Consider the following 13,013-nt stretch of genomic DNA (forward strand, 5'->3'; position numbering starts at 1 on the left):
AAGCCAATCAGACTGGAATGTGTAGACAGCTGAGGAAGGGCGGGTTTTCAGAATGGTCTGTTTGCTTTGAGGTTTCCATCAACCGACAGATCCAGGACCAGTGTGCAGGACAACTGTGAACCTTACTTGATCTTGAGAAGCTAAAATGTAATGTTTTTAAATGTAACAATGTTTATCACATGCTGTAAGTGAGTGTGTTTGTTAAAACTTCTTCAACAAAAGAAGGCAAACTACTCAGGAGATTTATTTTTTTATTCATATAGTATTGCAATAATCAACATGAATGCTATTTCAACAAAATCAAAAGCTTTTTGCAGTTTAAAAAAGTATCTTTTAACAGAAGGGATTTGTGGAGAATGGTTCGAGCTGAACAAAACTAAATAGTTTAAAATGAATTAAATTTAAATGGTTGTTACTTTCCACAACAATCCCATTAGTACACAACTGTATGGAAATGATTGTTAAATCTGTGCAAACATTGCTGCTGCAAGGAATTCTGGGATTGGTATTTTGCTGCTGCAAGGAACTCTGAGATTGGTATTATCTCCTTTCCTTTTGTAAAGAATGGTCCAGTCTCTCCTCTGTTGAAAGAGATAAGAAAGAAAGCATTGAATCGCCTTCTTTCATTGAATTCATTCATGGCTGCCACATAGAGAAGTCCAGCTCATTTCAAAAAGACTTTTGGTTGCAGATAATCTTAATTTCGCCTAAATCCTGTTGGTTGACTCACAAAACATTGAGAAAGTTGAGCAACTTCTACTGATATTGTGATGTCAGGCGATGCTACAGCATTGAGTCACATGATGTAATTTCCTTAGCTTATGTTACAAGTGTACTTCATTTAACACATTTCTTCAAACCCTAATTTAAAAATGCAGTTGCCTCACATTTTAACAAGAAAATACTTGCTGATGGAGTTTCTGTCAAACCAGCCAAATATTATGAATTGGGATGTGACCACAGGGAACGGTTGTGACCGTACATCTGTTTGTTTTTCATGCAGTTGAGATACAACTTCTGTGTCAATGTGAAGAAAGGAGAGGTGACTTAAATGCAGAGTCAGAGACTGTGAAATTCAATGAAGAGCCTTTTGATTACCGGTTCCCAAGCGGCCGGCACGTACGGCTTCCAGATCACGTACAAAGGCAAACTGACCAACAAGGAGGTAACGAGGGACCAGCGACTCATGGGGACGAGGTGGATGATCACACAGGTTGGGAATCAAACTGAGGCAGAAGGGGTAGAACCAAACACTGCCAAACATGCAAATAGACCGAAAAAAATAATTTGAACCTAAGATCACACTTTTGAAGGCATAAACGCAGTTTATTTCTCAATCATCTACCAATCACTCCTAAAGTAAGCTCATTCATTATTTCCTTACTGTCACTGTCAATCATAACAACACCTGTTTAGATCAGCAGGTGTTTTTTTTATACAATAATCACCTTGCTGCTGTGTATCTGATGAATACGATTGTGTCTGTACTTTCAGTACAGTGCGTTCGTGTTGGAGGTGCCCCTCCAGCTTCCCATCTCCATCTGGTCTCTGTGGATTCAACAGGTTTATTATTCACACGTTGTCTGTTAACACAAAATCATCCTCTCTCTATCCGACTTTTCTCTCCGGATTAGAGATTACAGAACAGCTGCATTTTCTTCTGTATTGTGGGTCATAATTGATGTTTTAATGAGATTATTATTGTATTATTCCAATGTCTCATTTAATATGATTCATCATATCATTCAATAATACTGCTTTTAAGAAAACAAAAATACAGTTTTATTTTTTAACACGTCATGTTCAGGGAAACTAAATTAGTTTCACTTTGGTAACCGATTAGTGTCCAAAATGAATACAGAACATTGAAAGGATAAACAGTCCTTAACATCTGCAAGTAAGGAGCCCCATGAGATTAATGCCCTGATAAATAAACCAGAACAGGAAAATGGAAAATTCTAAATCCACACAGTTTAATTTACAACAAATAGATAAACATTCCTTCTTCCGAAGAACATACACATGACTGAAAAAAGGAAAACACAAGATAAACTTTGGTCCATGATTTTCAGCCAGTAGCCATTTAAAGTGTGTTGCTGGGATGTTTTCAAAAAACAGTAACATGCTATTAAGGACTTGTTCCAGTCTGTTACATCGCTGTTTTCATACATCAAACTCAAATTAAAGCTGATTCTAAGCTACATTCTGCCGTTAGTTGAGGTTGGCAATAATTCTGAGACTCCATAGAGTGAGAGGAAAAAAAACAAAACTGCTATGTTGACATAAACATAACTATGTTGTTCCTGACCACTGAGTTCATGAGCTTAAATATCTAGAATCATTAGGATTACCTGATAAAAAAAGCCACATTTGGAGTGTTATGTCACTGCAACAGAAACAAATGCTACAGGCCACAGTCTTCAGGCCCAGGGGCCGGCGTCACATGGGTGATACTGTATGGTCAGACATTTGTTTTGCATGAGGGTGGATTGACTGTTCTGTGGGTGTTTTAGTTTTTGATATCTGTTTTCATTATTATTAAATCCGTTTTGTTTGCTAACAACCGTGTTCTTCTTTTCCCTTTTCGTCCCAGGGGGAAGGGAGCCGTTGTGGCTATACTAGAGGCCCATGGGCATACATCACCCGCAGTGAGTCTCTGTCTAGGAACACTAGCTAGACCTGGGCAGACCACCACCTGTATTTTTGGTTAGCGTGCCAAAGCTACGGCACTATATATAGGAACTAGCCTGTGTATTTTTGTTTGTTTCATTGCTTTGGTTCTGCCAAGCCCTTCTCCCTGCAATCTGTGTGATTAGAGAATAATAAAGTAATCTATACACGGTAAAACTCTTGTGTCCTACTTGCACCACGACCCCCACATGCCCCCTCTAGTGATACACTTGGGTCTTGAGCAGCGGCGTGTCAACGGTCCCCTCCCTTCTATGGAGCTGGTGCGTAACAAGTATGAATACTCAAAGTCTTGGGGAGCCAGGATACGAAGTCAAGTTACCACACAGGGGGTGTATAACGATCTGGTGCTGAAGAAGCAGACAGCCCGGGTTTAAATACTGGAGGGGTGAATCGTGGAATGGAGATCAGCTGTGTGAGGACGGTTCTGGATGACTGGCCACGCCTCTGTAGGTGGAGACAAACAGCACAGACACACCAGGGAAAAGGAAGGTACAAACACACAGGATGGGGAGAAAACAGCAGCTGACCCATAACAATTTGTGGCCGTATCGCTTTAATATAACCTGCACAGACAAGACAAAATACATAAAACTACTTTACAGAATTTCCTCCAAGCCAAAGATTTGGAATGGGAAGTCCTTTGAATCATTGTGTACTGAGGCTGATCAAATAAATTGCAACCAATGCTGACAGAAGCACTACACTCAATTTACAGATGCAATAGCCATGAGAAAGCTCAGGGAACACCATAAACATAAGTTAATGTGTCCCCGAATTGCACAGTGAAGATAGATATTGCATGGAAAGGTAGTTAATTGCAATTAGCCACCTGCCAACACATGACCTGGGGTAAGTATTAATTACAATGTATTTTTAGGTCTTCAAATGACCTAATCTGCAGGTTTTTGAGCTTTTGTTTTTCTACTTGCCACTGAACCTGAACATATTCATTATACGACCGGATGAAAGTATATTATGGAACTGATTTTCTTCATGAAATACAAATTCTCAAAATAAAACTGCTTTAATGTTTAAAACGCAGACACAAGAACGCCTCATTTAAGTTCACTACTATCAACTATTAATGGGTGCGATCAGAACTTGAGTCAAAACAGTATCACTCCACTTACAGTGGGTGGATTTTTCTTGTATCACAACCATTATGTGGCGATTATAGAAAACCGTCATTGTTTTGATGTGATTTCATGTAATTTGCCGTAAATGTTCTCCCCCAGTAAAGAAAATAGGGCGACTGTTCCTTGATTGGGAAATGCTTGTTTTGGCCAAGCGGGAAGGCGAGTGTAATCTCAGCCTGACGTTATTCCTGAAATACCAGAAAAACACCAATCCTGGGCTAATCTCATAGCTTTGTTTTGACTCCTTTGCTCAGATGATAGTGATACAGATGAGTCTTGTGACATTTTACTCAATTCCCACTGGTTAAAAAGGTCGACAATGGGAGCTGTGAGATAAGCGCAGCACAACAAGGGTGCTGTGGAGGAGAATGTGTACGTGTGCGAATCAAAGGAAACAAAGACGCCCGGTGATGTCAGCACCGGGGTTCTGTGGTAAATAATTGGGTCTCGCTGTTGGGCCGATTATTCTTTTCTGGAGACAGATCAGTACTTTTAAGGGCCCGATCCCCTGGACTTGGAGATTTGGCCAACACATTGCAGATGTGGTGTCTTATTTAGTAGGCTCCTTTCAGCAATACACAATCAGTGTGCACAATCCTGACTTCCATTCATCATTACCCATGTTCATGTCTTGCCTTTAAGCAGGCTTTGAAAGAAGGTTTTATGTGGAGAGTCGAACATTTCTGTGTGAAGAGAAACTATATTATATATATATAAAAATATATTTATAAAAAAAATGTATACATATATATATAAAAAAAAACAGGAATTATCTGTAGACCTCCGAGACGGAATTGTATCGAGGAACAGATCTGGCGAAGGGTACAGAAAGATTTCTGCAGCATTGAAAGTCCCAATGAGCACAGTGGCCTCCATCATCCGCAAATGGAAGAAGTTTGGAACCACCAGGACTCTTCCTAGAGTTGGCCGCCCAGCCAGACTGAGCGATCGGGGGAAAGGGGCCTTAGTAAGGGAGGTGACCAGGAACCCGATGGTCACTCTGACAGAGGAGAACCTTCCAGATGGACAACCATCTCTGCAGCACTCCACAAATCATGCCTGTTTGGTAGAGTGGCCCGACGGAAGCCACTCCTCAGTAAAAGGTTTGCAAAAAATCACCTGAAGGACTCTCAGACCATGAGAAACAAAATTCACTGGTCTGATGAAACAAAGATTGAACTCTTTGGCCTGAATGCCGAACACCTGGCCAATACCATCCCTACAGTGAAGCATGGTGGTGGCAGCATCATGCTGTGGGGATGTTTTTCAGCGGGAGGAACTGGGAGACTAGTCAGGATTGAGGGAAAGATGAATGCAGCAATGTACAGAGACATCCTCAACGAAAACATGCTCCAAAGCGCTCTGGACCTCAGACTGGGGCGACGGTTCATCTTCCAACAGGACAACGACCCGAAGCACACAGCCAAGATAACAAAGGAGTGGCTTCGGGACAACTCTGTGAATGTCCTTGAGCGGCCCAGCCAGAGCCCTGACCTGAACCCGATTGAACATCTCTGGAGAGATCTGAAAATGGCTGTGCACCGACGCTTCCCATGCAACCTGATGGAACTTGAGAGGTTCTGCAAAGAAGAATGGGAGAAACTGCCCAGAAATAGGTGTGCCACGCTTGTGGAATCATATCCAAGAAGACTTGAGGCTGTAATTGCTACCAAAGGTGCTTCAACAAAGTATTGAGCAAAGGCTGTGAATACTTTTGTACATGTTATGTTTTCATTCTTTATTTTTAACAGATTTTCAAAATTTTTCAAAAAACAGTTTTGACTATGTCATTATGGGTTGTTGTGTGTAGAATGTTGAGTAAATTTAATTTAATCCATTTTGGAATAAGGCTGTAACATAACAAAACGTTGAAAAAGTGAAGTGCTGTGAATACTTTCCGGATGCACTGTATATTCTTGTTCCTGGCTTAGCTGGAGAGATCTATGCATGCTTGGATGTTCTGCATGACCATGATCAGGGAAATATGGCCTTAGTTAGACACATGGTTAAATATTATTGTGAAGAAAGTGATGTGTGTTTTTTACGGAGGGACTTCACAGACGTTCTGTGGCCCTTAAATGGAAAAAGATTATCACTCCCAACTGTACCAGTAACGGTTCAGTAAAGTACATAAATTACGTAGCAAAACTATGGTAACATCAGTCTTGGTTTCCTGGGATAAAGTCCTTTGCACGTGGACTTGAATAGTCCTTACCAACTACATCAGTTGCTGCGCCTGTCTAATACAGACTCTCAGACATCTTAAAGCTTGTCCATGTGTGGGGTCAGACAGCTTCGCCCACTGACCAGCATCAGTATTTGACACGTTTGGAGTGAGAATTGTGTCTCCAGTGAATATTTCATTATTTTTATTTTGTTAGACTGACAAAGAAACCCCCCACCAGTAGCTTCGTTCCTTTTATGTACTATGAAGTCAGAGAACTAATTAAAAAAGAACATTGGGGAAGAATGATCTTCCATGCATAGTAATAACTGTTATTCTTCTCTATGCTAAGTGCTTCTACTGTAACATGAGCGGGAGGGAAATCCATGGACGGATTGCTTAAACTCAATGACACATATGTGAGAGCTTAACGTTAAGAATTCACTTATAAACTTACAAATCGGGACTTTCTCTCCAAGGCGTCCGTGCTAAACCTCAAGCATGACGCAGGGTGATTAGGGAGGTGTCCAGTTTCTCTGTGCACTGTCTGCAGAGGAAATGAAATCACTCTTCCCACAGTATCTTTAATTGTTTTCCTTAAGTTGTTTATTTGAAAAGGCTTTTCTTGTGAACGTGGCTCTAACAAGGGGTCAGAGGAAAGCTGAAACAGACTGACAACAACCGATTTTTCTGTTACAGAACTCTGGCCTGAACATTGCAGCAGTAAACCTGGCGATAAATAACGATGCATTCGTTATCATTCCTGCCTTAGAGAAATAAATTGCATACTTTGTTTTGAGAGTAAATGGATTTTCCATTGGAGGTCAGCATTGAATGATAAAAATGTTACGCAACACAATTTACACCCGCTCAAGCATTAGATAAAATAAGACAGTATCTCAAAAAAACTCAATACCCCTTATTCCACTATACGTGGGTTTTCATAAATTGACATCTGCATAGTATTTGAGCTTTTGCTGACAGTTTTAAGTTTACAGCCTCATAAAACACATGAAAATGCATCAGCTGGCAGGCAAGAGTTTTCCAACTCCAGGAGTTAATCCTGTCCGTTTTAAAAGCTAAAGAACTCCAACATCTCTATACAAACTTTAGATCAGCAATGTTGGCCTTTAGTCCAAGTGTGTTTGGTCTTCAGAGAGCTGATACAAATAAGTCAAATTATTCTTTAAATTGTTGATACAACAAAGAGCCAACCCCCCAAAAAAGCAAAGCTTGGGGCTACTATTCTTTCTGCGTTTGCAGCCACTGAACAGCAGAGTCTGCAGTCACATGATGGAAACAGGAGCTCATTATGTTTTCCACATTACGTCCCCTGTCTTGTCACATTATTTGTTCACATTAAGGAGGGGTCAATGCACCGAGGAGCACTTAAAGCACAGGTTTAATCTGTTGACGGTCTTAGCTCCCCGAGTTACATGACGTAGGCCTGTGATATGTATGTTACTGTATGTGCAGCCACTGGACTTTAGCATAGGAACACAAACAACACAGATTTTTACTTTCATATCTGGGTGAGAATTATATTTTCAGTTTTTAATGTGACATCTTAACCAGGAATTATCCTTAATCCTTAAGACTTAACCTTTCTGCATTTACAAATGTACATTTCCAGGGTCTTCCTTTTCAATACAGGCAACACATAGATTCAGCATGATGAATAAAATAAAGCGTAGACTTTAAAACCCAGACCCAAATGTGGGAACAGGTTTCCCTTTTAAATCAAAGGTAGATCATATAAGGTTCAATATGATTTTAAATGCTATGACCTACTCATAGATGTTGTTGTCGAGCGGGTCATCTTCCAATCGAAAGACCCCCAGCTCTTTCAGGTTGACGGGTTCTTAGAAATAACTTCGGTGTGAATGTGCATTAGTTGGGCTGCTACAGGGGCACCTTACACGGCAGCCACTGCCATCACTACGTGAAAGTGTATTTGAATAGTCCAAATTTCAGACCATTTACCTTAGAAGCTTGACCTGAAACATATCAAATTATCCTTATTAAATGATGTATTTGACATTCATAACACATAACTTACTCTCCTCATAACTGATCAGATAATGAAGTTAGAATTCATGGTCAGCGTGCATATGAAATTATACTACTGTAACTGCTTTTATAGACAGGTGAGGCGCCAGGTCACATTGTTCAAGAAAAACTCTTATCCTTTTTGATTTCTCTGCACTATTTAACAGACCAAACAAGTCCACGTATTATTTTTAATACAAAAGAAACGGTTACATTTGTAGGATCCAGTCAGTTTGAAATGATCCAAAAATACTTCAACAAATTCGGTGTCACTTCAAGAGCAGCTCCTTGAGATGTCCTTCAAGATGGAGCATTTAGATGGATCTCCCGGTCACTCGCTGGATGATTTATGGTCGTAATCTAAACGCCGGGCTTTGTTTACATGTCAGGCAGGTCTCCCAGTGAATGTTAGTGCAAGGGAGCGTGCCCCACTGGTTAGCTCACGGCCTCTGCTCTCAAACGGAGCCGAGGATAATGATGGCGTAGCGACGGAAAGCATCACCGCATTGACACAGTGCCCACGCCTTCAGGTAGAAACTGTTCGCTCTGTCAGCACTCTTGTCGTTGTTTACACCGTTAGCTGCGAGCCATGAGCCTAAATAGTGATGGACCGACCTGTTAAAGTAAATCCAAATTTTTAACACAAAGCTGTTTACAACCTGATCGAAGCACAACAGCTCCGTCCGTATAAAGGTTCTTTATTTATCAGGGACGATACACATTAATTGGCATTTTGATAGAAATACGCAGCTGCCAGTACGTGGTTTCTATTGAAAGGGACATTTGAAAAAGAAAGACAATATTTGGTAATAGGTAATTAATACATGTATATCAAAAGGCAAAACCCTTAAAATGTATTCATTTATTTAGTGAATTAACTTGTAAACAAGCTTTAACGACTGTTTGTGTGGATTATTCAGATAGTTTTAAAAGAACAAAGTCTTGCAGCACAAGACAATCCATTCGGGAGAAGATACACTCAATGTGAGTTAGGGAATGAATGAGCTTTTTTGTTCCATTTGAAGCACAAAAACAGAGATGTGTTGCAAGGCCCACTTTGGTGTTGCGCAAAACATCTGGTACAAATTATCAGAGTATCTACAACAGAAAAAATGTCAACAATTGCATGCTGGTAACATCTGGCACATAGACGTGTGATTAGATCTGGCAGATGTGCGTTCAAGATCGTCAAAGTGTGAGTCTAAAGTGGTGACTTTGTGAAACACACACCTCTCACTGAGATGAGTTGATCCTTGTCAGAACATAATGGACGCCGGCTTTGACAGAATCTTAAATTTGGCCAAGGTGAAAAATGGTCATGTTGACCTTCGTGATCGGATTAGATTAATGTAGGCATATTTTTTTTTACATCCCTCTTTAATCATTTGTCTTTCTTATATCTTTTTGTATTCATCTACACATGTACCATTTGTTAATTTCTTTATTCTGTTATATTTTGAGTCCCATTCCTGCAATTAACAAGCTTTCCCTTGTTAAGTTCAAAATGTAAAAATAACAGATCCTATACCCAGTCTTTAAATCAAATGGTAAATACACCTCTCAAATGAATGTAATGTAGTAAAACACACAAATACTAGTTTACGTTAAGTACAAACCAGCAGAGAGCAGCGGCATGAATGAAGTAAACTGTACTAGAAGATGCGTATATTCGGCGTGTCAAGGCTTCATCTTTTCCAGGTCCGAAGTGTAATTCTTAGAACACAGAGGATGTGAATCCCGAGGAACTGAGAGCCACCAGCACTAGTTCTCATGAGGGACCCGCACAAGGAGATTTCCCACGCTTGGTCTGTAATATGCCGTTGCGTCCCCCTCCTCTCGTCTGCCTCACCATAAACACATTAGATGTGGGCGAGAACAGAAACTGCTCCTCTAGTGCACCTCCTCTCGTGTCACATCCTGCTGCTCCTACTTTGTTACAATAACACAGCAGCAGACATGCACGAGGGGATGTGAGGGACATCCTATTGGAGGAAAGGAAAAGAAAGCCCCCCCCCCCCCCCCCCCCCCTCCACCACCCACCACCCCGCCCGGAGGTCCAGGCGACAATGATGTGCATCTACATAACACACTCTTGGGGGGGGGGGTTATACTGAGGATGCGCACAATGCGTCATCTACTGACACACAGTGGGTCAGAACACTGCTGTCTTACAGCCATGTGTGATGAAGACTATCAGGGATGTGAATGGGTTTGGTCCTATGATGAACACTCACTACGTTCTCTCCAGTCAGAGGTTCTGTTGACATTCAGGGTGTAACTGACCTTTTGGACACGAGTGCAGCTTCATTCGTACTTTTCACTCACGAACAGCATTTGTTCATGACAGGAATTAATTATTATCTCCTCAATGTTAAGTCTAATTTTGTCCTGGAGGTCAAAAGTTGGATAAACAAGGGAGAAAAAACTGGTCCTTATGGTTAGGTTCGTTCACAGCGTTTCACTGCCCCCCGGTGCCATAAAACCACCACTGATGTTGCTTCATCACACTTAAAAAAAAATAGTAATTTAGTAGTTTTGTAAACAAAAGGGTAATGATAATTGAAAAATCAATTCATTGTATTTACTTTAATTAAACAAATGTTGAGACTCATTATTGGTCAACAACACAAATTCAAAATTAAAATTTTGGATAATTTCTCGGCTTGTAACTCATTAAAAAGTCACATCTGGGAGGTAAATACATTGATTGGAATTAATCGTAGAAATGTATAATATGATAAAGCCCCTTTCTCAATATATGAGGGGAGTGGATTATTTGTTATTCATTTCATTCTGTTTAAGATTTATGTCATTGTGACAATTGTGTCCTGCACAGATTACAACCAACTGAATACCCGTCTCCACCGTCTCCCTTGTTTCTGTGAATGGTAACAACTTTAGCCTCACTCAGCCTCCTTGAGACTATCCACTGTTTCAGGAATAGGGGATGTCCGACAGACGCTGCCGTAGTTTTGGACAGAAGCATTTGAGAAGTACAGTGACCTTCATTGTCATGTAAAAATAAGAATTATTACAACATGGGAGACTTGTGGAGGTGAAAAACTCATTCCCAGTCAACGAAAACACAAAAGATTAGTTCAGGTGATTATAGGAGTAATGAAAATGACCAACAGATTATGACAGTTATGACAACAAATTAAACCTAATTGATTCTGCCTAAATGGTACACATTGAATAAGGATTATTGCTAACGGGAACATTCATTTATTTCTGTCGCTGTCTTTTGATTGTAAGCTAAACTCAAACCACAAGATGTCAGTGTCACTGCATAAGTTAACCTCACGCGACTGCTGTGGTGCAGCGCAGGACCAAAAAAAACTGAAGACACATTTTAACGGGATACATCCAAGTTTTTTATGACTTACTACCCAAAAATATTATTTTCCATCATGTAATTAGCATGATACTGCACCATAAATACCATTTATTTAGTAACCATGAAAACAACGTTCTTACACTAGAAAATAAACTTATTGTCATCTGGACTTTTCTCCCAGTGGAGGTCAGTTGAGTGTTTGCTTGAAGCACCGTGAGTGCTATTTATGCGAATTATTGTAAATAACAATAATAATATCATTGTCCTTTGCACTAATTTTAACAGCAGGGGGATGAAGCTGCAGGGACTTTACACAATAGCTGCCTTGTTATATTCCTTTGCCACTCGTACATGAAGTGTTATAAAATGTCTGTATTCATAAGACTGGTAATCAGATGGAGACAAACAGGATGGCAGGCGATCCGTCTTCTCCTGAAGGAAAGTCTTCATTTCAAAAGAGTGCAATTGGAACCATATCTTCAAAGGAATGTTGTTGTTTGGGATTTTGGTTGTTGGGAAATAAAAATTGCTGTGAGCATCACAGATTCTGTTCACTCTGACAACTGGTATGATAGAAAATGTGAGGGACGTCTCCAAGCCACAACAGATGAAATGTATTAAATTATCGACTGTCCTCATGTCCTGTGCTTTTCTAGCAAGCTGTGATTTGTGGTAAAGGGAGTTGCAACCATAATCTCTGAGAAGCAAAGGCAGTGTTTTTACAGGAGGACTTTATGACGGGTTCAAGGACTGACAAAAGCTGTGACTTTAAAATATGAGAGGAGTCAGCTTTTCATATACAACACACAACATATGTCACGGTGTGGGTTCAGTTCCTGTCTTATTTTTTAATTTTGCGCCTCTTGTGTCCCTGGGTTAACTTCACTTCCTGGCTTGCTCTTGTTTCCTCCTGTGAGTGTGAATGTCTGCGTGTGTCCAGACTCCTGCACCTTCCCAGTGAATTTAAACCGTGTCTTTCTCCTTTTGGGGAGTCCTTTGGTTGTCATGTAGTCCTGGTTCCTGTTTGCCCTGAAGCATTTGGTAATTCTCGTACTTAAATAAAGTATCTTTGTTATCTGTGTTTGAGTCCTCCGTGTCCCCTGTGATGGGGACTATGAGTGTATATATTTTGTGTGGTTCACCACCAGTCACCTTGCAATCTGCCACAAATGTTCCAAACAGACCAAAATTAGTTACAATCTTATAAATAAATGACAATCTTATCCGCTTCCGTTCAAAATAAATGGCAGAACTACAATTAACTATTTCGTTTCAGCAACTTCAACCTTTCAAATCATAGAGGTAGGCAGATATAGCATCAAATTGGACATTATTGTTAACAATAATGATTGACATTATTGTAAATTAGGGGACAAATATAGCCGCCACTTACCGCTGTGTTGGAAAACAGGTACTTCGGTTTAAATTCATTTCACCTTTCAAAATAACTATTCATATGGTTTCATGTTTCTGCCTGCAAGTTAAATATTCATTCTACTTTAAGCTCAGATTTGGTTTTCAATAAAGACAAATGTTGGACCAAAAACATCAATACTCAATACATTAAAATATGTTGAGTATATTTAATTCTTCATCCTAGGCAGGTGTCTTTTTTAAAACTAAAACAAAGTGTTTT

Source organism: Gasterosteus aculeatus, chromosome 8 (assembly GCF_964276395.1).
Source record: "Gasterosteus aculeatus chromosome 8, fGasAcu3.hap1.1, whole genome shotgun sequence".
NCBI classification, from domain to species: Eukaryota; Metazoa; Chordata; class Actinopteri; order Perciformes; family Gasterosteidae; genus Gasterosteus; species Gasterosteus aculeatus.